The 21,166-nt window shown below is 40.9% G+C and overlaps 2 protein-coding genes across 8 annotated transcripts in view; one reads left to right on the top strand and one right to left on the bottom strand.

Annotated features, from left to right (window-relative positions):
• The window catches only part of AZI2 (5-azacytidine induced 2), a 1,028,525-nt gene that overhangs the window by 655,281 nt on the left and 352,078 nt on the right, over positions 1–21,166 (bottom strand). The window contains exon 1 of one of the 4 annotated variants that reach the window (XM_049799292.1): positions 3,576–3,579. The exons of the other annotated variants lie outside the window; for them this stretch is intronic. The gene's annotated coding sequence lies outside the window, so the exon portion shown is untranslated. Of the gene's footprint in view, positions 1–3,575; positions 3,580–21,166 lie in introns of those variants that run through there. 4 annotated transcript variants of the gene reach the window in all.
• RBMS3 (RNA binding motif single stranded interacting protein 3) overlaps positions 1–21,166 on the top strand; it is a 457,623-nt gene that overhangs the window by 271,636 nt on the left and 164,821 nt on the right. The gene's annotated exons all lie outside the window — the stretch shown is intronic.

Genomic DNA, 21,166 nt, shown 5'->3' with positions numbered 1-21,166 from the left:
GAGATTTGGAAGAGGCAGCTGTAAGCACCGGTAATAGTACAGGAGAGTCACGAACACAGTTGTGATGATGCTCAAGAATGTCTACAGTCTTGAAAAGATTTTTGGAGAGAGTGGGTTGCTAGATGAAGACACATTAGAGCTGGGGGAAGGGTCAAACTGTCATAGACAGACCTCAGCTGCGGTGGCCTATTTGGTGGTGGTGGTTGTGGTGAATTAGATGAATATTAGTTTAATAGGCCATACAAATATAATACATATATCTGTATCACATTATTTCTGATGTGTGCCTGTCATACTTTCCATGCACTAAGTACCGTAACCAGAATTGGAGTGAGGAGGTGGAGTGGTATGTGCTTTTCTTGGAAGATCATGAATAAGAGTAAACAATGTCTAAAGTGAGTGGTAGACCTTAGTGATCTGCAGGAGACAGAGAAGGAAACAGTGCATACTGTGTTTATTGAACGCAATCAACCAGAATAGTTTAACTTGTAATGAAATTGATTTAGTTGAATGTCATCTTCCATCTGAGAACTGGGGTATTTGACTGTGTCAAAAAAAGGGAGTATAAGTTTAGTGAACAATTGCTGCAGGACTGCGAATCAAATGAGACAGATCTATTCTAAAATATTCAGAGGCTTATGTAAACATTTTATGTGTTCTACATGTGAAGCATATTTTATAGCCAAAGGCACTGAGCAAGATGGATCTTTTTTTTCCTAAGTCAAAATGGAGCACTGGGTCAATTTAGAGAAGAAAAACGTTGAATACTGCAGCAAACACAGTGATGTTACTTCTTAAATACATCATTCAGGCTACTGGACATGAATCATTTTTATTTTCTTATTTAGATGAATTCTAATTTTACTATTCTATCTTTATTTGCACTTCCAATTAGTGTAGCCATTGTCATAGAAAAGACCCCCAAAAGGGCATTTATTTTATTTTTCTGTTTTATAATGAGTTTACAGGTTGGTATAATGTATAAGTTTGTGTACAAGAGTATAGCCTTCCTCTGTTCCTGACTGTCTTTCTCTCAAATAAAATGTAAAGCATGACCGAGTTTGTTTTAAACATGCTGGACAAAGTAAGAGAGAACTGAGAGAGGTTTTGGTGGAGCACTCAGCAGCAATTGTTGCAAGAGTATCCGATGAAACATTTCCTGTTGACCACTACGATGCTATAAAATTTAATAGAAATTCCTTGTCATTAGAACTAGCTGGTCTCCTGAATTCACGGCATTATATTGGGAAGCTTAAGTGCCACTATTCCACATGCGTGATTTGCTTCCTCCACCACTGCCTTTTATTAGTGTTCATCAAGTGCTACACCTTAAAGACTGTCTTTCTTGCTGGGAGGGAAAAAAAGTGAGGTCTCAGCCTGTAGGAGAGGCTTCTTTTCCTTTCCTTTCCTTTAGACTGGGACGACACTAGTAAACATAATAGAGGAACCTCTCAAAGAAATTCATGCTGCCATTTAGCACCTCATTTTTCAGAAGTGTATAGAGATGGGGTGAGCTTCTGGGGTCCTGGTTTTGTCTGTACATGATGGCGGTGTGAAGAAGCAGAAGGAGAGCTCAGCAGCCATGGCTGTACTCTCCCCACAAAACAGGTACAACTTGTGATGCAGGAGTTCAGACTCTTCCCTACCTTTTGTCTTAAATTCCAGCCTCACAAAATTGTCCCCATATTGGTGCATGGGGAGGTGGGGTGGGCTGCCTTTTTTTTTTTTTTTTTTTTTTTTTAACTTCTTTAGTCTATCCTTTAAGGCCACACTAGAAAAGAAGCTGATTGCAATGATGGCCTTCCTGATGAAATCTTCATTAGGGATTGGGTTGAGGCCATCCATCGTTTTGTGGGAATAACTGAAATGGTATCTGGCAGCAACAGTGCTGGCTCTCTGGAGCTGGACTGAAACTACAGCCTCAGGGAAAAATGTACTTTCATCCTTTTTACCCAATAGCTTCCACAGCCCCCCAATTTCCACATAGCTCTATCAAGCAGCCGATTCACACGCTGAGGGGAGTGGATGTTTTATGTGTAGTTGAACGGCAACTCTCCCAGGGCTCTTAAGCATTTAACTCATTTTTTTTCTTTGGGAAGAAAGAAAAGAAAAGCTCCAGATGTTTCAAGTTTACTTTTCTGGAATTGGCACGTTGCAGGCAGCTCCTGTGCCTCCCTGGGAAACAGGTAACCACCCAAGCAGTCCTCCTGTTCTTGCAATGGTCAACCCTTGATAACCAAGGTACAGAGGGGAGTTTCATAAAAGGAGCGTTACCCACTTTTTCCGATTAATGCCTTTGTTTTCCAAACAGAAGTGTCGGGGGGATTTTCAAGGCTTTTTGTTTGGGCAGTATGTTGGGCAGGCCTTTGTTAAACTCAACTCAACTCCACTTTCACTGCCAACTGTCTTAGGGATCCCTGGGGCAGCTCTGTGCACTGTAGCCATGTCCACAGTGTGCAGATGTTGTACAGTGTGGTTGGAGTCGCTGCTCACGCATGCTGCGCTGTGTCGCAATGCATAGTAAATCCAAAGCATGGAGCCCTGAATGTGTCACCCAGATGATTTGTGCAAAACAATAAATCCAGCATTTATTGTGTTGGGATTTACATGCAGACATATCAACTGTTTGTGAAGAACATATAGAGTATGATGTTCCTAAACTGAGTTTACCAATTATGTGCAATAGTTGGGGGCATAGATTTCTCTCCAAAAAATTCCTGGATAAAAACTGTTGGAGTCCACACAGGAGGGTAAGTTCATAAGGTGTGGGTGGAAAAAGTAGTGTTGATGTCATTGATGTCATGCACTGGGTCTCTTTTTTTGCTTCTAGTTTTCTTTAGTTTTGATTTGTATTACTGAGTTTTGCATCAACAACTCAAAGAAAAGTAGTCTTTCAAGAGTAAATACTTGCTCCAGCACCAAAAATTTTCTTTAGGTAAAACTACTGCTTCATGGGAAGCATATTCATTTAGAGTAGACTGTTCTTTTTTTCTGTGAAAGAAGTGATTTGCTGTAGCGCATTTTTATATATTGTCTATAATTTTTTTCAGTTGCAGATAGCATAGTTTCCACAGTATAGCATATTTGATCATACTTGTGGAAAACATTTGAGGTGTTTTCCTCAAAATTAATAACTACTAAAAATGTCAAAACAAAAGTCCCATGCCATTGGAGTTTGTTATGCAGCTTTCATGAAGGAAAGACGCACTATGGCTTTGCCTGAATTCCTGTGAAATTAAAGCTCTCTCATTGGACATAGCAATTACTTATAGCACTGGGGATTTGGACAGAAGCTGGTCTGCAGGGGTCTGCCTCACATCCAGCATTATCTATGTGGGCTAACTTCAACTGAGATAGTCACAGCCAGAGAGAAACTCTGTAGCTCTAAAGTGACCTTCCCAGTGACAAATGCTTTTCTCTGAGAGAAAAGAATTGGGTGGAGGAAGGAGAGAAGGCAAGGAAGACTGGGAAATGTTAGTCCATGTCTAGCCTAGGCATAGGGGGGAGGATTGTTCCTGGTGCTGAGCCATCCCTACACTTTTCTGTGCTCGGTGGCCAGACAGCCGTCCTTTGCTTCTCTTCCAGCTTACCTTGCTGCATGCTGGCAAGGTGACAAGAGGAGCTGCAGCTACAGGAATGAAAGAGTACCTATGCAAAATAGCAGTGGTGCCACTGGCATTGTGTTCAACTACCCCCTATTTTGCCATGGTAAGAATCTCATTCCTGCTCCTTTTGGCCAGGAAAGGAGGAACTACATTGAAGAGGCACTGTACATGTCTGTCACTCATCCCTACCTTGCCCAGGCATGGAAATAGAAAAGGAGGGTGTTAGTACTAGTAAACCAGGAGTCCAAACAGTCCAGGCTGTATACCACATAGTCATGAGAAATGTTTATGACTGGTATTCAAAATGAAGTTTTAAATTAAATTGAATTTTTCCTTTTATTTTTTTTATAATTATAGGAAAAAGTGAGACAGGTCTAAAAGCTATGCTTTTTCCCTGAATTCAAACCTAAAATGGGGATGTCTCATTTTTCTTTAATTATTATTTTTTCATGGTAATAAGGTACACACATTTACTGTGAGTGCACGCATTTCTGACTTAGGGGTAACAGCAGCTCCACTTGTCTCTGAAGGTCCTCATTTCTCAGGGATGTAAGCTTCAGCCTGCCTTCAGAAGTACAGAACAGATGTGACTGTGAGAGCTGCACAGATGTGTTGTCACCTGGTGAATTGCCACATTGCCCCACCAGGCTAAGCCCTTCCTTGCAGTGCAGGGAGGGGAAGAGAGAGTGCTTTTCCCTACAGCAAATTCAGAGTGGGTAAGGCCAGCAGTAGGAAACAAGGCTAATGATCTGGCATGATAGGCTGCACTTGAAATCTCTGGGATGTAATGTGCTGATGTTCCTTTTCTATAAGGAATCCAGAAAATAGGACATTTGGAGACTGAATTGCTGTTGTTACTGCTGTTGGCTTCCTGAAGTAGCAGCAGGTGTGTTAGTGAGGGCTCTGCCTTCTTCTCCATCATCTGGTGTAATTTTTTTCTGGCTGGACAGTAGTACTGAGCTGTGGATGTGCCCAGGACCTGGTGGCACGGGCACTAGGCTGCCAGGTTGTTGTGACAGCACAATTATGAGTATGTGCAACTGTGGCAAGTGGCATCAATTCTGCGGTTTCTGCCACTGGATGTCAGGAACAGACAATTGTATGAAAACCGTAGTATGATTGAAATTGCCAGGAACATTTAAATTACAGAATCACTGTGCTCCCAGGCTGTAAAATTAAATGTTACTGCTCACTGGAGTAATTGAGTTGAAATGGCTTGCAAGAAGGCACTCGAGTAATTGTCATTTGGAGAAAGTATTGTCTGCGTTCAAGTTTCCATATTCGCTTTCTGGACAGGGAAGCTGGCAGAGTGCTTTTGGGACGTCCATCAGCAGTGACGCATCAGCCAGGCTAGAGCACCAAAACCAGCCTCACCTAAGACATGCTGCAGTCAGTGGGAGAGAGGGGTGTAAGGATGAACAATTTCACGCGCAGAAGCCCTGTGTGTAAATGAAGTTCAGCATTTTGTGGTGTCAGTGCGGATCAATGGGGATGCAAATACAGAGGTAACTCAGGCAACCTGAACGTTCCTGTAACCCAGCCACCCATGGTGCAGGCATATCAGAGAGCAGAGCCAAGAAAGGATGCTGCACAGTTAGCTGCAACACTATTGTTAACACATCATTCCCTGAGCACCAGAACTAACAAAGCTTAGTTTCCTGCAGATTTCTGTTGGAAAGTTGATTGATGGGGGTGTTTCAAAAACTCACAAGATCTGAGTGAAACTTATTCACGATGAAGGCATTTATAAAGCATATCTCCTACATAGATACTCTGCTGTTGAACAAGATATGAACTCACACTACTTTTTTTCTTACAGCTGGGGGAACTTGCTTGGTCTCTCATCTCCCTTTATGGAGAAGACAAGTAGAACTATAGTTTATCTTTGAAAACCTTGGCTTACTGTTGGGTTTGCCAGTAAGCTGCCTTTATATTAAGGAATGGTGGACACAGACAAACAGCATGTTTGCCTCATTTCCCTAGGAACTGGGATAAAACAGCCACTGTTTACTGATAGGAGATGGGAATGAAGTCTACTTTTGTTTTGCTAGTCCTCTTCCAAACATGGCAGTGTAAAAGAAGACAAATGAAAGTGAATGAGTGTGTGTGAGTGCACATGTGGATTGGACCACATGTTGATGAGGGAGGCCATTCCTATGTCGCTATTCCCCTGTTCTCTCTGGCATTCAAATAGAAGAAAGTGCAAGTTGTCTTCCACTAGAAAAACAAATCTGAGAAATTAGTAGTTGTGGTTCCTAAGAGCTTAGCTGAACAAGAGCAATTGCTCCAACCAATTGAGAAATGAAGCAATAATTAGGTGGGGAAAAAAAGAACAACGTAGGGCATAGTTAATTGCTTAGCTAATCATGCTGCAGCAATGCATGAACAGAGGGAGTCCTTGAACAGACATGAGATTGAAAGCAAGTAAATGAAGCATTGCAGTCACCTTGTGGAAGATACCACACTTCCACTTACTTTGTGTTAGCTAAGCAGGACAGTTTTGCGAGAGGTATTTTTATTTCTATTTCATATCTGCCCAAAGTGCTTATCTGTCTTTATCTCTGTTTATTGATTTCTTTGTGCTCCGAGCCCTAAGTAACAGTGAATCTGCCTTTCTAACTTGTGTTGAAGCATTGTATTAGGAACTGTCTAAAATCAGGTTTGAAAATGAGGCATATTAAACCGTTTTCTCCCATCAGCGACACTGATGAGACTGAAATGTTCTTGCTAGCCAAAGGATAGTAAAGTGAGCAAATTCTACCTCAAAATTGTTTGCAGAGATTTTTTTCTTGTACCTTTTATTCCTCTTAACTAGATGGCTCTGCTGTCTCAGTTAAGCAGCAGTCACAGATGGAGAAGAAAAACTTTTTTCTTTTTTGGTAAAGTGCCTTGAAAGACTATGGGTTAGGTTCAAATGCTTGCTGCTTTATGCTGCTCCAGTGATGTAAAGCAGCTGCTAACTCACTGGAACCATTCACTGAACTGGATTTACGATGCTTTGCATTGCTGTGATGATGCAAGGCAGCTGGAAAAGACCAGTGAATCTATTCCTTTAAATAAAATAAAATAAAATACTTTGATAATTAAAAGTACAATGCTACTTTTATCTTTGTTTGACATTTGTTTTGTCTTCAACTCCCTGTTTATAAAGACCAGATTTTGCCCATGATTGCCATAATCTGAAATTAAAGGGAATGTTTATGGAAAAGTGTACTCCTCACACTGAGGAAAGGCAACAGAATTCAACCATGGGAGACACATGAGGAATAGCAGCCTTAAAGTGACAAACCTGTTTGAATTGGGAAGAAAAACTATTCAACTCTTGTCACAGGCCAAGTACACCCCTGTTAAAGAGTTATTCTGTTCATACTGTCTGTTGGCCAGCAGTTGATCCCATTTGCTATCATTACAATCCATTATTTTTCACTAAATCCGTGCAACTCTATCAGTAGCCAGCATTGTAATTACATGCCTAATCCTGCTGTACTTACTTGGAGCTCATTACATCTCCTTCTGCTCAGCTACAGAGCATTGTGGTTGCTTTCCTCTGGAGCCTTCTTGTAGGATCCATCCTATCCTGGTTTCAGCTGGGATAGAGCTAACTGTCTTCCTAGTAGCTGGTACAGTGCTATGTTTTGAGTTCAGTATGTGAAGAATGTTGATAACACTGATGTTTTCAGTTGTTGCTCAGTAGTGTTTAGACCATAGTCAAGGATTTTCCAGCTTCTCATGCCCAGCCAGGGCACAAGAAGTTGGCACAGGACACAGCCAGGGCACCTGACCCAAACTGGCCAACGGTGTATTCCATACCATGGGATGTCCCATCTAGTATAGGAACTGGGAAGTGGGGGCAAGGAAACGCCACTCGGGGACTGGCTGGGTGTCAGTCGGCGGGTGGTGAGCAATTGCCCTGCGCATCATTTGTACATTCCAATCCTTTTATTACTACTATTGTCATTTTATTAGTGTTATCATTATCATTATTAGTTTCTTCTCTTCTGTTCTATTAAACTGTTCTTATCTCAACCCAGGAGTTCTACTTTTTTTCCCCTGATTTTCTCCCCCATCCAGTGGGATGGGGGGGAGTGAGTGAGTGACTGCGTGGTGCTTAGTTGCTGGCTGGGGATAAAGCACGACACATCCCCACAGGAGAGCAGGTCCCATCTGGGTTGAAGTGTGGCTTTCTAGGTCAGCATACCATATCTGTTATACCAAAATAACTGTCGCACCTTTTGGTAAGAAAGTTCATCTCTTTTTTGTTTTTTTTGGGGTGGGGTTTTTTGTTTTTGTTTTTAAATTTTCTTTTAAGTGTATGTTCTTCTTACGAAGTCAAATGTTCCGCATTTTGGGAAGTTTTGCAGTTGAGGAAGAGGTAAATAAATTTCTGTCCCTTTACTTATGTAAGCTGTTTACTATAACAAAGCAGCAAACAGGTCAGACCAACATAATATTTCATATGGCTATGATGAGTGAAAACATAAACATTTTTTCCTTTAAAAAAAACCAAAAAACCAGCAAACCCAAACCCACAACAATCCTTTTTGCTAGTGAGGAACGGTGATGGTGGAATGCCTGGTGAGGACGTATCAGGAAAGACAGGCTGAAGTGAGCGGCCATTTAATGGAAAAGCCCCCAAAAAAATGCCAAAAGGGGAAGTAGTTGTGTTGTGTAGCTGCACAAAGGGGTTTGTGTCGTGTTGTTTTGTTTTCCTGCTGGCATGGTTTTGCCCGTTAGTTTGTCTGAAAGGCGAGCTGGAATGCTCCGTGATGAGCTGCCCTCCGCGCGGGCGGCGCGGCGCAAGAGGTCCTAGCAGCAGGTCTGGCGTGTGGTGATTGATCCCTCCATTTAGGAGGCATAATGCCTTCTGAAGCAAAGAGCAGATCAAAGACTTTAATGATTGACAGCAATTTATGCTGCTTTTGTTTTTAATTCCTTGACTCCTGACACTTTAAGAAAAGACTTTATAAAAGAAGGATGCTGTATCCTAGGGTTACGGCTCCTTTCATAACAGGGAAAGCTGAAGGAGCTGTGGAGACTGATATCCAGATTTCAGATATATTAGTTTTTATTTAAATCTGAGGTTCAGAGTTTTGTGGGCATGCTGTTTCTGTTATTAAATTATTATGCACCTACCTGGGGGGAAAAAAGCCAACAATCTTACCAGGAGTGCCTCTATAAACGTTTCTTACTCTCCGTAGTGTAAGGCTGGTATATTAAAAATTCTTCGAATAGCTGACCTCGACAGGTGTTTTATTTGAGCAAATAAAACAATAAATAGTAATATAATCCCTGTGGAGCTGGCATTAGGCTTTGTGGGAAATGCATAATTTCCTTTACTAAATGTAGGAAGCTGCACAAATTTAATTTCTTCATTTTTGTCATTAATACTGAACCATCCTGGAGCTCTTTGCTTCTCAAGGCCATGGTCCAAAGACTGTTACACACAGTTACACAGAGGGGTTTTCCATGGTTTGTGTTATATTTTTCTCTCCTTCATTGGTGCAGGTGCTCTCGGGAGTTTCTGCCAGCCAGGGTGCAGCACAGAGGAGAGCAGCCTGGCAGCCCTTTTGCCCTGGGAGTGGGTGTTACCCCATAGTGCTTGCAGGAAAATGGCAAGCAAACTTTTCGGAGTGGTGCCAGATATGCTGCAGCACTGCGCTTGTGGCCGGCTCTGCTGTCAGTCTCTGCAGTACAGTATAAAGCAATTATTGTACTTTTGGCTCCTTGCTTCTGGAAGGCCTCATAATTTAAGGGGTGGTTTGTTTGTTTGTTAGTTTTAATATAGACCATATGTTGGTTGCAGTTTTAGTGGCTGTATTTGACATGTTCTGGAAGGATGATGTCAACTTAAGACACGCTTTGCTGAAAACATTTTGCCGTTCCTCTGTGCAGCAGAAGTCATGGTGTTGTCCTGGGGTCTGCAAAGAGGGGGACGGTGGATTTCCTAAATCATTGCCACTGCCATGCCAGGCAAGACAGGGGCCAGGCAGGACCCAGTGTCTCAATGTATGTATGGCCTTGAAAGTTCCTAAACCAGCCTTCCATTTTAATGGCAAACAAAGAGCAGTCCTGAAAAAAACTAGGTCTGAAATGGAAGTTAATTTAGGCTATTTTCCATGTACTACATAAAGCAATGATGACTTATATTTTCGTTTTCCCTTATATATGAGTAAACTCCACTGTTATATTAGTAAAAGCTGTGGTTGCTCTTGCATTGTGATGGCAAAACTGATACTAAAGGGGTGCGATCTCCAGGTTAGGTAGACCCAGGGTGGTAAATGTTGCCTTTTTATGCTTACTATATAAAGCCTGAGGTCCTACCCATTAAAAGATGATGGCTGAACTGTGGAAGCCATTAGAAAAGCCCATGACTATATTTTATTATTCTCATAAAGTTCATGAATTAAGATCCGCATTTTAAGCATCATTTACTGTTAACTCCTCTATTAACTATTTATGTATCTTCAGAAAGAAAGTGGTCTTGTAGTGGTTCTCAGGGTGTTTGAACTATGCTTAAATTGTAACTTGTGAATTCAGCTTGCTAGGAACAGAAATCTTTCCTAGCTTTGAACATGTTTGCATAAGAAGATGTAAACTAAGTTTGGTCCTCTTTGTGTTGGCAAACTAAAGAATTTGGTTAAAATCATGTGAACGTGGGAGTCCAGTTGCCCAAGTATAGCTAGAAGGTTGACAGTGTTAAAAAATGGAAAAAAAAAAAAATCTTTGTAATGGAGTAGGCACAAGCATAAAAGAGACAAAACCCAAAACCAGAGGGCTATATTTTCAAAAGTAATTCAAAACAGCATTTGGTACATGCCTTCCCTATGTTGGTTAAGAATGTTCCTTACTTTTAGGTATTCTTTAGGAGCTTATAAGATTAGCAATGTATACTCTTTTATTGTTATAGTTATTATAGCCTTTCATCCTGGGATTTACAAACAAGTATTGTGCTTAACTTGTACATAACCCATCCCATTCAGCATGCTTTGGTGTTGAATCTGCCTGGCCAAGTTAATATTTACCCTTTGTTTTTTATTGTCTATTCAAACTTGGGTAATTGACAAACTGCTTCAATGAAGGTGGACTAAAACTTAGCTACTTTGTATCAAAAAATGTAAGCAGTCTTTCATTTCCAGATTTACTTATGCATACAGTGTTTAGAGCAAAAGGTCAAGAAAGGTATTCCTTTACAGCTTAAATCTGGTCCTGTGGGTGTTAGAGATTTTAAAATAGCTAGTGTGAGTTAGATCAGTAAAATGGTCAGCTGATTAAGACATCATTGATTTACATACTTGAAACAACTAAAATGGAAATCCATTTATACATTTACATTTTCTTTGCTGGGTTCTTTTGTTGGCTTTTTTTTCTGCTTACTGTCTGTTATTGTCTGGTGTTATTGTCTGTTATTGTCTGGGGTTGCATATACTTTTCAGGCCATATCTGCAGGTTGCTCTGGAAATGAGCTGTTCATCTGCCCCACTTTGAGCCTTGCACTTGACTTTAACGTCATCTGGCAAGGAAAGGCCAGATGCTCAAAACCACAGGGGATTGCAGGGTATAGTATTGAGACCTGTATGAGGATGAGATCTGAAGTGATGGTACCACTTTCAGCTGCTGCAAGCAGATTCTAGAATCGAGCTGGAACTCACTTAGGAGGGAAAGCAAACATGACCCAAACTCTCAGCCAAAAATTATTGGGCTGACTTTAGATAGCAAAGTTAAATTTAGTCTAGTCATTTAGAATTACTTCTTCCTCTCATTTCCATCTCTAAAAGGTTAAGCATAGGCAGTGCAAAGAAAAAGCTTTCAAAATCAGACGCAGTCCTCAGGCTGGGGTCTGCAGTCCAGGCAGTCCTTTTTGCCTGTTCACATGGACTTTAGCACCAGGTGCAGGTGCTAAAGCAGAGCAGTTTTGGATTAGGATAATTGAGGTCCCTTATGACAACAGCTTAAGCTAAAACATCTCTTAAATGTCTCTCATATATGCTGGAGGGAAACTACATATGATGAGGTACCTACTCCCAACTCTCCTTTCTGCCACTGTGTCCGTGTGCAACCAGGGAAAGTGAAAGGGCTGTCATCATCTGCATGGCCCAAGGGGCTTGCTCTGCTACACAGTATTCAGTTTAGCCAGATATTCCAAATAGTGCACAGAATTATTAATATTTCTGTTGTGAGCTTTAAAGTTTAGTAAATGCTTTTCTTTCCACAGTGTGCAGTCTGGACAACACCTGGAAAATATTCATGTTTTCTTTTTTCTTTTTGGGAAGCACAGACCACATTAATGGCCAAAGCATAATTAATGAATAAAGTGAATAATTCAAACTGTTCTTAAAAGTCAGTTTGAAAAACAGAAAATATTTTATGCTTGAAGGCACTGTGTTTAAAATCAGGGAAGTCTTTTTCCTTTTACTTAAAGAGCCAGACTGGGATATACAAAGCCAGGTGCATAGTTCATATCCAAACCTCCATGGTGTGGGCGTGCAGACATTTGAGCACATACCTCTGCCTTTGTGTGCAGTTCAGTCATTAGCAAATAGCTTTAAGTGCAACCATGTGCCTTCAGCCCCAAATGCCCAGTATCATTCAACTGCAGTGATTTTAATGCAGTGATTTAAACAATTTTTAATGCAATGATTTGTGGTGCAAAATAGAAAGCTTTAATTTATATTTTTAAAAGAATCCTGGGAAAATCTCTGCAAGCCAAATCTTCTCTCCAGAAGTGTACTTATTGTCTGAAAATACTGACCCATTATCTGGAATAAATAAGATTATCATACCTGCGAAGATGTACTTAATCATACTGCAGAAGGAGAGATGCTTAGCTGTACTACTTGCACATAAGCATGGTTGTGTTATTTTCCAAGAGAACAAAAGCTTAGCCTAAATAAATTGGTTTTAAGATTGTAATGGAAGTTTACCATCCTATTTTAAAGTGTTTGCAAAATACAAGATGGCAAAAGTTCAATCACTCTAAATTATAGGATGAGGAAAGCCCTGAGTTGTCTGTAAAAGACAGCTTTTGCAGCATGACTTGAAGGTGGAAGTTGTTGAGCTCTGTTGGACTCAGCAAGAGGGATGAATTCCACAGTGATCCCTTCCCTGAAAACCTCTTGTCACATCCCCTATTATTTATATTTTAAAGCTGTCAGCTTGGACACCCCAGTTTATCTTAATGAAATGATCTGATAGAAGGAGTAAGATGGTTTCAGGAGGGAAGTCCAAAATACTTAAAGAAAGAAATGCTGTTGGAAAGGTTTCTTTTTCTTCTGGATACTGTTTTCCCAATCAGATAGTAAAATCTGCTAGCAAAGTTATGTGTTGAAAAGCTTAGAGGCCTTCCTTCCTTCTTTTTATTGTCTCCACACAAGTATCAATCAGTTCCAACCGCCAAACAACTGGCCAGCTGAAACTGGTACAGCCCTTTTCTTACAGGACCTGTTTTCAGGGAAAAAAATGGGATTTGCCACTGCTGTGTCGCTTGCAGTGTTTGACACGGAGGCAGACGCTTCCTTTGCCCATGCTGCTGATGGCCATGCACCAGTGGTGGCTGGTCGCAAGCCTCTGTGGCTGGGAAGCAACTGAGAAATGTGATCACGTTGTGGGGGTGGGGGCTTCACGTGTGTGTGCTCCTGTGTTGGTCAGCAGGCAGGTTTTCCTGCTCTCCTCGCTTGGCATGGGTTGGGTATTCCCAGCTGAACATATGGAGTCAGAACTGTGTGCCAAAATAGTTGGATTTCGAATGCCATCGTACTGTGTTTTGTCAAGAACCATAGGGCTTGAGTAGTACACTTCAGCAAAGATTTGGAAGCTACATTTTTCATTGCCCATAACAAAACCACCTCAGTTTGTACACTATCAAAGCATCTTTTGCTTTAACCACATGCTTTGTTTTTGTCATACTCTAATCTTCCCTCATAATGTTGCTTTCTTTGAGTTTGTATGATGTAGACAGGAACACCCATGCAGAACCCCACGCCCTTTTTTTCTGTAATTAATTCTGTAATCTTTAATGTTAATATCTCTTCTTGAATCTTTCAAACCCACTTCTGAAATACATAATCTTCTTCACCAGTTTGGCATTGCACTTTCCTTCATTCCGTTCAAAAATGTTTAGAGGAGGAAAGGGAACAATTTCCCCCTCTCAGGGAGACAATCCACTCGTTGCTTTGGGGAATAGTTTGGAATAAACAGATAGAGTTTGCACATAGAATTTAACAAGCTAAATAATAGTCCCAAGACTGTTTATTTCAGTTTTGTCCAGCACCAAGCTTATGATGAATCTTGTGAAATCTCTAGAGTAGTTGCTATTCCCATAGTTCTTAGACACACTTAATTTTTGGTCAGTTACTGGCTTTCTTTTCTTCTGTTTTTCAAATGCCAAAGGAAGCGTAGTAGGTGGCCCAATGGAAATTTACTTAGAAACAAATCCTTCAGCTGGAGAAATCAGACTGATGCACACTAGCGTTGATAAGACTTGGGCTTCTTTGCCCTGGGTTTGGTGAGACCTGTCGATATTAGAGACACAGTTGTGAACCCTCCTGACTGAGGAGGATGCAGAACATGCTGTTACCAGATCAAAGAGAAGGATTGTTTTTAAGTGCCATTTGCAATTGCTCGGTATGCAAAGTGGCTGCCTTCTAGCTGAGGAGGGTTGAGCACTGGTTACCCTGATGCAGTTGGATAAAGATGTAATTTTGCTGAATCTGGGGAAGGTGCTATCTTCTGACTATTAGGACCAACGCCGTGCCTCTGCTGCAGAGTATGTAGGAAACACATACGGGGCATCCACAGGCTTGCTGAGGACTCAGGCTGTTTGTTCTGGTGCCACTCTGCAGGCACAAAATCCACCCCCTCTCCCCCCACCATGAACAGGACAGGAGAATATTTTCAGCATACAGAGTGACCGTATGCAACTAGTATGAGCGAAAACACCCACCAAAATGCTGAGTCCTGTGCTTTGGGTCCAGAAAAATGACACCCAAGAAAACAAAGTCTACTTGAATGTAGTTTGGTGGGTGGCTTGGGAAAAAAACATGGATTGTTTCCTGCCTCTGAAGGTGGTTTTTTGGTGTTGATGGAGAAAATTGAATTATATTCTAACAAAGCAGCAGAAATAACTGAGGTTTTTGTGTTGGGGGAGGGTTAGTACAGTATGCTAATACACTTTGCTTTTCTGTTCAGAATATTAGTGTTGTTGTGGCTTTTTGTTTCTCCCTTTCAATGGAGGAGGTTGACGGAGAGGTTAGATACCAGTTCTGCCTCAGTAATTCATTAAAACAGAGCTGGAGGAATGGAAGTCGCCCTGTTCAAAGGTGTGGGGAGTGTTTTATTGTTCTGCATGGTGCTGTGAATGCCAACGATTTTGCAGCTGTGGAAGGGGCTCTTAATGAGTTTCAGCATTTTAATGTACTTCAAGTTCCCAATTGTACAAATTTAAGAAGCTTAGCAATTCAGTATCTCCTGAATAATAGCATTTATTTTATACTCAAAATACACTCGGGAAGTCTCAACGATATTGCAGGAAGTCTTGGTAATATTGTGGCTCCTTCCCAATGTAATAGCTTTAGAGGACCTAGTTGACTTGAACAGTGGAATTGGTCCTTTAAAAAACACACACACACAATTTTTGATTAATGAGCCCCATAATAAATCATTAATCTTTTTTGGCTCAAAAAAATGATCTGAATAGTTTTCAAAGTAGAAGTTGTGTATGTTTTCCTAAACTGTCTGCATGATACAGTGCTTGCATTTCAAATCTATCATCTTAAATTTACAGAAAAAATAGCCTAAGCTAATTTAATTTTTAGAAAAACAAGTCCAAACTCTGAACTACTTGGTTACTAAGAGGCATGTGAAGAAACATCTAGATAGGAGTACTTCCTCTTAGAATAATAAAAGCACTGTAAAATGTCCATGTAATAAGTGTCCTTCTTCCTGAAGGATCCCAAAGTGCTTTTACACATTTTCTATAGTCAATGTGAGTCATTCACCCATCACTTGAATGAAACCAGTCTTTACTGGCTGCACTAAACAACACTTTTTATAGGAAGGAAATCACAAATAACTCTTGCATTTGAAACTCTGGGGAGAATTTGAGGTAGGCAGATTGTAATTGCCCAACTTGGAACCAGGCCAGAAGACTGTGATTAATATACCCAGGCTGCACTTCAATTGTCCCAAAGTAGTCAGGGCCTTGTTTTCAAGTGTGCCTTGTCTCTGAATAGTATTTCTTTTTCTTCATGTTAATTTTGTAGCTTATAGTACGGGTGGCAGGTTTAGCAGAATTGAAAAGCGGGGAAATTTTTCACTTACATGGGGATCAGCAACATTGGGGCAGTGGAACGTGATTTTCTACTTGCATCTCCAGTGACAGAAGCTGGTTGTATGTTTTGGTTTTTCTTCCTATTTCACTGCATGACCTTCTGATTTGGTTGGCTCCCTCAAAATATTTTCACCACACTTCACTATTTTGAACTCTTTAAATATTATTATTTCAGGTCTTAAAATCAATAGCAGAGTAAATGCAAATGGCTCTACTTAACTTTTCACTTTCTCTGGGAATTGCTTGATCTTTCGAACAGTGTAATATCTCAAAAACCTGTGAAATGCAGCCTAGCAGGTTGATTGATCTATAAAAATAGGGTCACATAACTTGAAATTATTTTCCTTAAAAAGCAAACAAGCTGCAGAAACCATTGATGCTTTTCTCAGCATAGCCAGCTTCATCCCCTCCCTGGTGGGGTAAGGCTGGGAAGCCTCTGAATGTCAAATCCTAACTTGAGGCTGCTGGATGCACGTTCTTCTGTGGCAGTCACTGACCTGCAGATCCACAAGTGAGTCAACATCAGGCTGAGACATTACTCAGTGGGATCCAGTGGATATTTATTTTACTCTTGGGGAACCTGAGACTTTTTAAGGGATTTTGCGTAGATAGACCAACTTCCTTATTTAGAACATAAGGGTGGGTTTTGGTGTTTTGGGTTGGTGACTTTTTTTTTTTTTTTTTTTTTTTTTTTCCATGTGGCCCACAGAATACACATTACATTAGCTTGGTCTGTTGTCAAAGTTGAGCAGAGTACAATTTGCTCAGGACTGCAAACTATCAAGTTTGGTCCCTTAGGTTTAAAGTGTTTACATGGCTTGTAAAAAACACACACGTGTCCACAGCTGTCTGTGTTTTACCATGAGCCACCAAGAATTGCTACACTCATGATGGGAACTTCACAAGCAAACTCTGCAATTTCGTAGGCATCCACTTAAAGGCATTGTACATGGTACCTTTCAGTCCTATCTCTTTTAGCAACAACTACATTTTACCTGCTCAAAATATGGTTGAAGTTGTTTCCCAAATATTGGGTGATTTTCTGCTTATGTCATCAACTGCTGATAGCAGTATCAGGAAGGATAAACACTGGCATAAGGAGTGTGCCTCTGATAAAGCACTCCTAATTTACATGACAAAGTGTGTCTCTCATTCTAGTTCTTTGCCGTAGTGGTGCAATATTAGGTAGCTGAGAGTTTAAGATGTTCGACTTACAAGTCTTCAGCTTTTCACTAAAACTGGATTGAAAACAAGTTGCGAATACAGCACCTAGGAGAGGTAATCCAGAAGCCTAAAGTGTTTGCCAGTTCAAGTTCCTTACTTTAATGCTATCTTTTTAGCTATAAAAAAAGATCCTAAAGCTGGATCAAAATGACTCAGATCATTTAAAGACCAACACAGGAGCCAGGTCCAGCTTTCAGCATCCTAGGAGAAGACCCACATCATTGCCTCTACACCCTGCTGCAGATTCTCCTTTGCCTTTAATTCCCAGCCATCCACTACATCCAAAATGCATTCTTTGTAATTCCTTTCCAGTCTGGGACTCAAGGAATGCCTATGTATCTTGTCTCACAGTATTTTTATTGCAGTAAGTTGTTAGAGTTGCTTATAATTTGTAAGTGAGAAAGAGGATAATAACATCCTTCATTTGCTGGATTGATACAGCCATCACTTTTTATATGAATGGTTTATACACGTATACAAATAAACATAAAATATGATTACATGCAGATATATTTAATCACACACAAGCATACCACCAGCTAAGCACATTAAGTGGCTATGTATGGAGGTACCGTCCTTTGTATATACAGTCACTCACACATATGTATGCATAATTGCAAATATGTCTCCTTTTTTGGAAGTCTGGGTATAGTCTTGTATGTCCTTACACATAGACATCTGTTTACCGAGATCTTCAAAATTGAAAGCATGCTTAAACTGGAACGCACTTTTATGTGTGTAATGTATGTAATATAGAGCTGTACTTACGTACTTAAACACACACGCATGGGCACATGAATATACATACATAACATCAACCACAGCTGAAATACTGTGTAGACATAAGAAGAACAGATAAGTATGAGCCACAGAGAGCTTAATATGGGAATGCTAGTGCATTTTCTTACAGGCCAGCTTAGTACAACACAGCAAATCGTTGACATACAAGCAGTTGCAGCCAGTTGTGTGCTAGGCAGGACAGCCAAATCCAGATTTCTGGAAACAGAAGGAAAGACAGGGCTTGAAGCATTTCCTTCTTCTTTTCCTCCTCCTCACAGGGACTGGTCATGTGTACTCGGGTTGAAGCATTGTACTCTGTCCTGGATTTCAACTTGTAGTATCTTTCAATCTCTGCTGTACTGTGCTCTTACATCATCTTGTGCCATTTCTGTACAGTTTGCCTCCAGGTCTCTTGGTTACAAAGGAGCTGAACTGCATGAGCTTTTGCAGGTAGGCACCCTTCATGCAGCAACACCTCTGAGCTGCCCTGTGAATAGCCCTGTGCTGCAGAGCTCCTCTCCAGCCACCCCAGTTCTGCTGCATCACACCAGCTGACTGCAGACAACTGTGTCCATTATTTCATTTCAAATGCCAGACATCTTTGTTTAGCAGTCTTCTTGAAGCTCTTCATTTCTGCCACAAGAACAGCACCTGTGCCCTTTCACATCAGTTTCCTGAGCAGAGGGAAATTCTTTTCTCTCTCCACAGTAGGACCAGGTTATGGCTCCTCATGGCTCAACAAAATTTACTTTATAGCTCTGTCTTGATCCTTAGTAGGTGGATAGAAATGGCAACATTGTCCACCTTGCTATACCTATTCTAATTTCAGAGTGGTTTTCTGCTTCCTTCTGCAGAAAATTGTTTACTTTGTCTTTTCTATATGAATATGCAACTGGAAACATTCATTGGCTTGGAAAACTTGAGTCAGCATTCGCTGCTCAGAAAACTGCATTCTTCTAGCTGACATGAAAGGCGGAAGGAACTAATGAAAGGTTTGTAGGAAAACTCTCATGAAGAACTCACACTTTCCTTGGTTTTGGTAAGTATGAGAGTTCGTAGACTCCTTTCTGGTTCGCTGCTCCATATCTTGTGCAGAGGCTATGTTCTTTGTAGATGGAAAAGCACGATAAAATCCCCTCTCCTCTCTGCTCTCATCAACCAGCAAGGGAAGACCCATGTTTCTCTTACTGCTCTCTCTATCCTTGATTTTTCCCCCAATATTGTAGGAGTTGTAGGACTGTCTACTACTCTCCCCTATCTTTCCCCAAACATCTAGCTAATGTATTGTGCCATGCAGATCCCTATTTGCTGCCTACACAAAGCATAATATACCCTTAAATAATGCGTTTTTCTCCAGAGGTGCTGGGTTTTTTGTGTGAAGGAAGGGAAGTTTTGATGCTTTGCTCATCTCCCTCTCCCAAGCAGGCTATGAGGAATGACAGATGCCTGGCCCCTCTTCCTGAAGTTGTCCATCTGGAGACTGATGTAGTGTGTCCTTTTCTGCTACTTGTCCAGTGGCCACCATGGGTTATTGATTTGCTCATGTCATTGCCATGCTTTTCTTCTTCATTAGTCATAGACTCTGATGCTCCCCTGGAGCTGATCACAGCCCCAGGTTAGCTGAGGCCAGGGCAGGGAGGGAGGTGGTCCCACACCTCCCAGTCTCCCCTTCAGGCTACCTGCTGTCTAGGCTCTGCTTTTTGACATTGACTGCAGCTGTGAGGCAGTGGACTTCTCTGGCAGCAAAACCATGGTGGGACAATGCCAGCACTGCTGAGACTGCAGCCTGGACAGCATGGGACCATGCCTGCTTGATTTGGCAAAGAGGCAGGATTTTAGCCCCATTATTAACCCTTTTTTGTTGCTTTCCTGACATTGGCCCCTAATCTCAACTTCATTTACCAGAGCAATCTCATCACACGGAGCACAAGTTGCTCTGATGGGTGCTGAGTAGAGCGCAGACAGCTCAGCTGCTTCTGTGCAAGGGGATTCAGCAGTGATAATCACAGCGATTCAACCCTGCCTTTTTGTTCTATTTTAATATCTTATTTTTCAAATAAAGCAAAGTTTCAGTTTCTTCACTTACTAATAGTATTTCCTCATTTTCATCTGTGAGGGTGGAAATTGAGTATTTCAAGGCATTTTTGCTAACTGTCTGCTGGGACTTGCTGACTCAGCACCAGGAATTCCACACACAGGGAAAATTTGGTATTGCAGTGTCTGTCATACTTCTGAGTGATAACCATCCCTTGTCACATTCGAAACATGAATTAGTTGCCTTTTTATATCTGATGCATTTAGGAAAAGTGTAAGTATTTCTGCAGTGTATGTTTTGTGAGTTGTGCCTGATCTTAAATGGGAATGGTATTTTTGTCTGTGTTAAATACAGATTTCTCAAAATAAAACTGTCAAGGCTGTGTTTTATGGTGGATTTTGTTTTCCTTAAGCAGTATCTATGTAGATTTTTTTCTTACGTTTCTGTAGTAGTTAAAAGAATCCAGACTCCCTGAAAATTGATGCATCCTCAAGGACTAGTAGTTTTCCATTTCTGGCATGTGCATCAAGATGAATAACTGTTCTCTAGCAGTTTGTATGGACTCAGGCTAAGTAGACCTCAACCTTTATCCCAACAGCAATTCCCAGACAAGAAAATTCTGACTTCATTTATGGTTTATAGGAAGTAACGTAAAACATGACGAAAGAAAGCGTTCCGTTTTCTTCACAAGCAATCACATGGGATCTGTGTGCTGCTTGAATTCGCCTTTGGGTCAATAGGTCAAATATTAAAAAGCATTATACTGTCCCAAAAAGTCCTCTTAAAGCTTCTAATGCTTTCCCAGTGCTGATAATTTACTATCGTTAATAGCTACAGTCTTTTTTCCAGTGCAAGTGTAGACAGTTAAATGCTAAGGCTTTGAATTTTACATGAAGGTATCTGAGTTTTCTGACTTAGCCCCAACCTAGAGAAGCTTCTGAAGAGAAATGCGTAAGCTCCTGTTGATCTACAGATAGGTGCAATATTGATAATATTAACCCCATGTGCAAATGTAGCATTTCAAATCTGTTGTCTTCATTTTACTGGAAGCTTTGAAAGGATATATTAAAGGCAAACAACAAATGCATGATAATCATCAGACAAGATGCATCCACTTGGGTTTCTGCATCTTTGCTAATCTGAATATAGTTCTGAAAATATTTTCCAAGTACAGACCTTGATACTGCCAAGTAAGAC

This window comes from Accipiter gentilis, chromosome 4 (assembly GCF_929443795.1).
Source record: "Accipiter gentilis chromosome 4, bAccGen1.1, whole genome shotgun sequence".
Classification (NCBI taxonomy): domain Eukaryota; kingdom Metazoa; phylum Chordata; class Aves; order Accipitriformes; family Accipitridae; genus Astur; species Astur gentilis.
The sequence above is the reverse complement of the archived record's forward strand: the minus strand, read 5'-3'. Positions and strand labels throughout refer to the sequence as shown.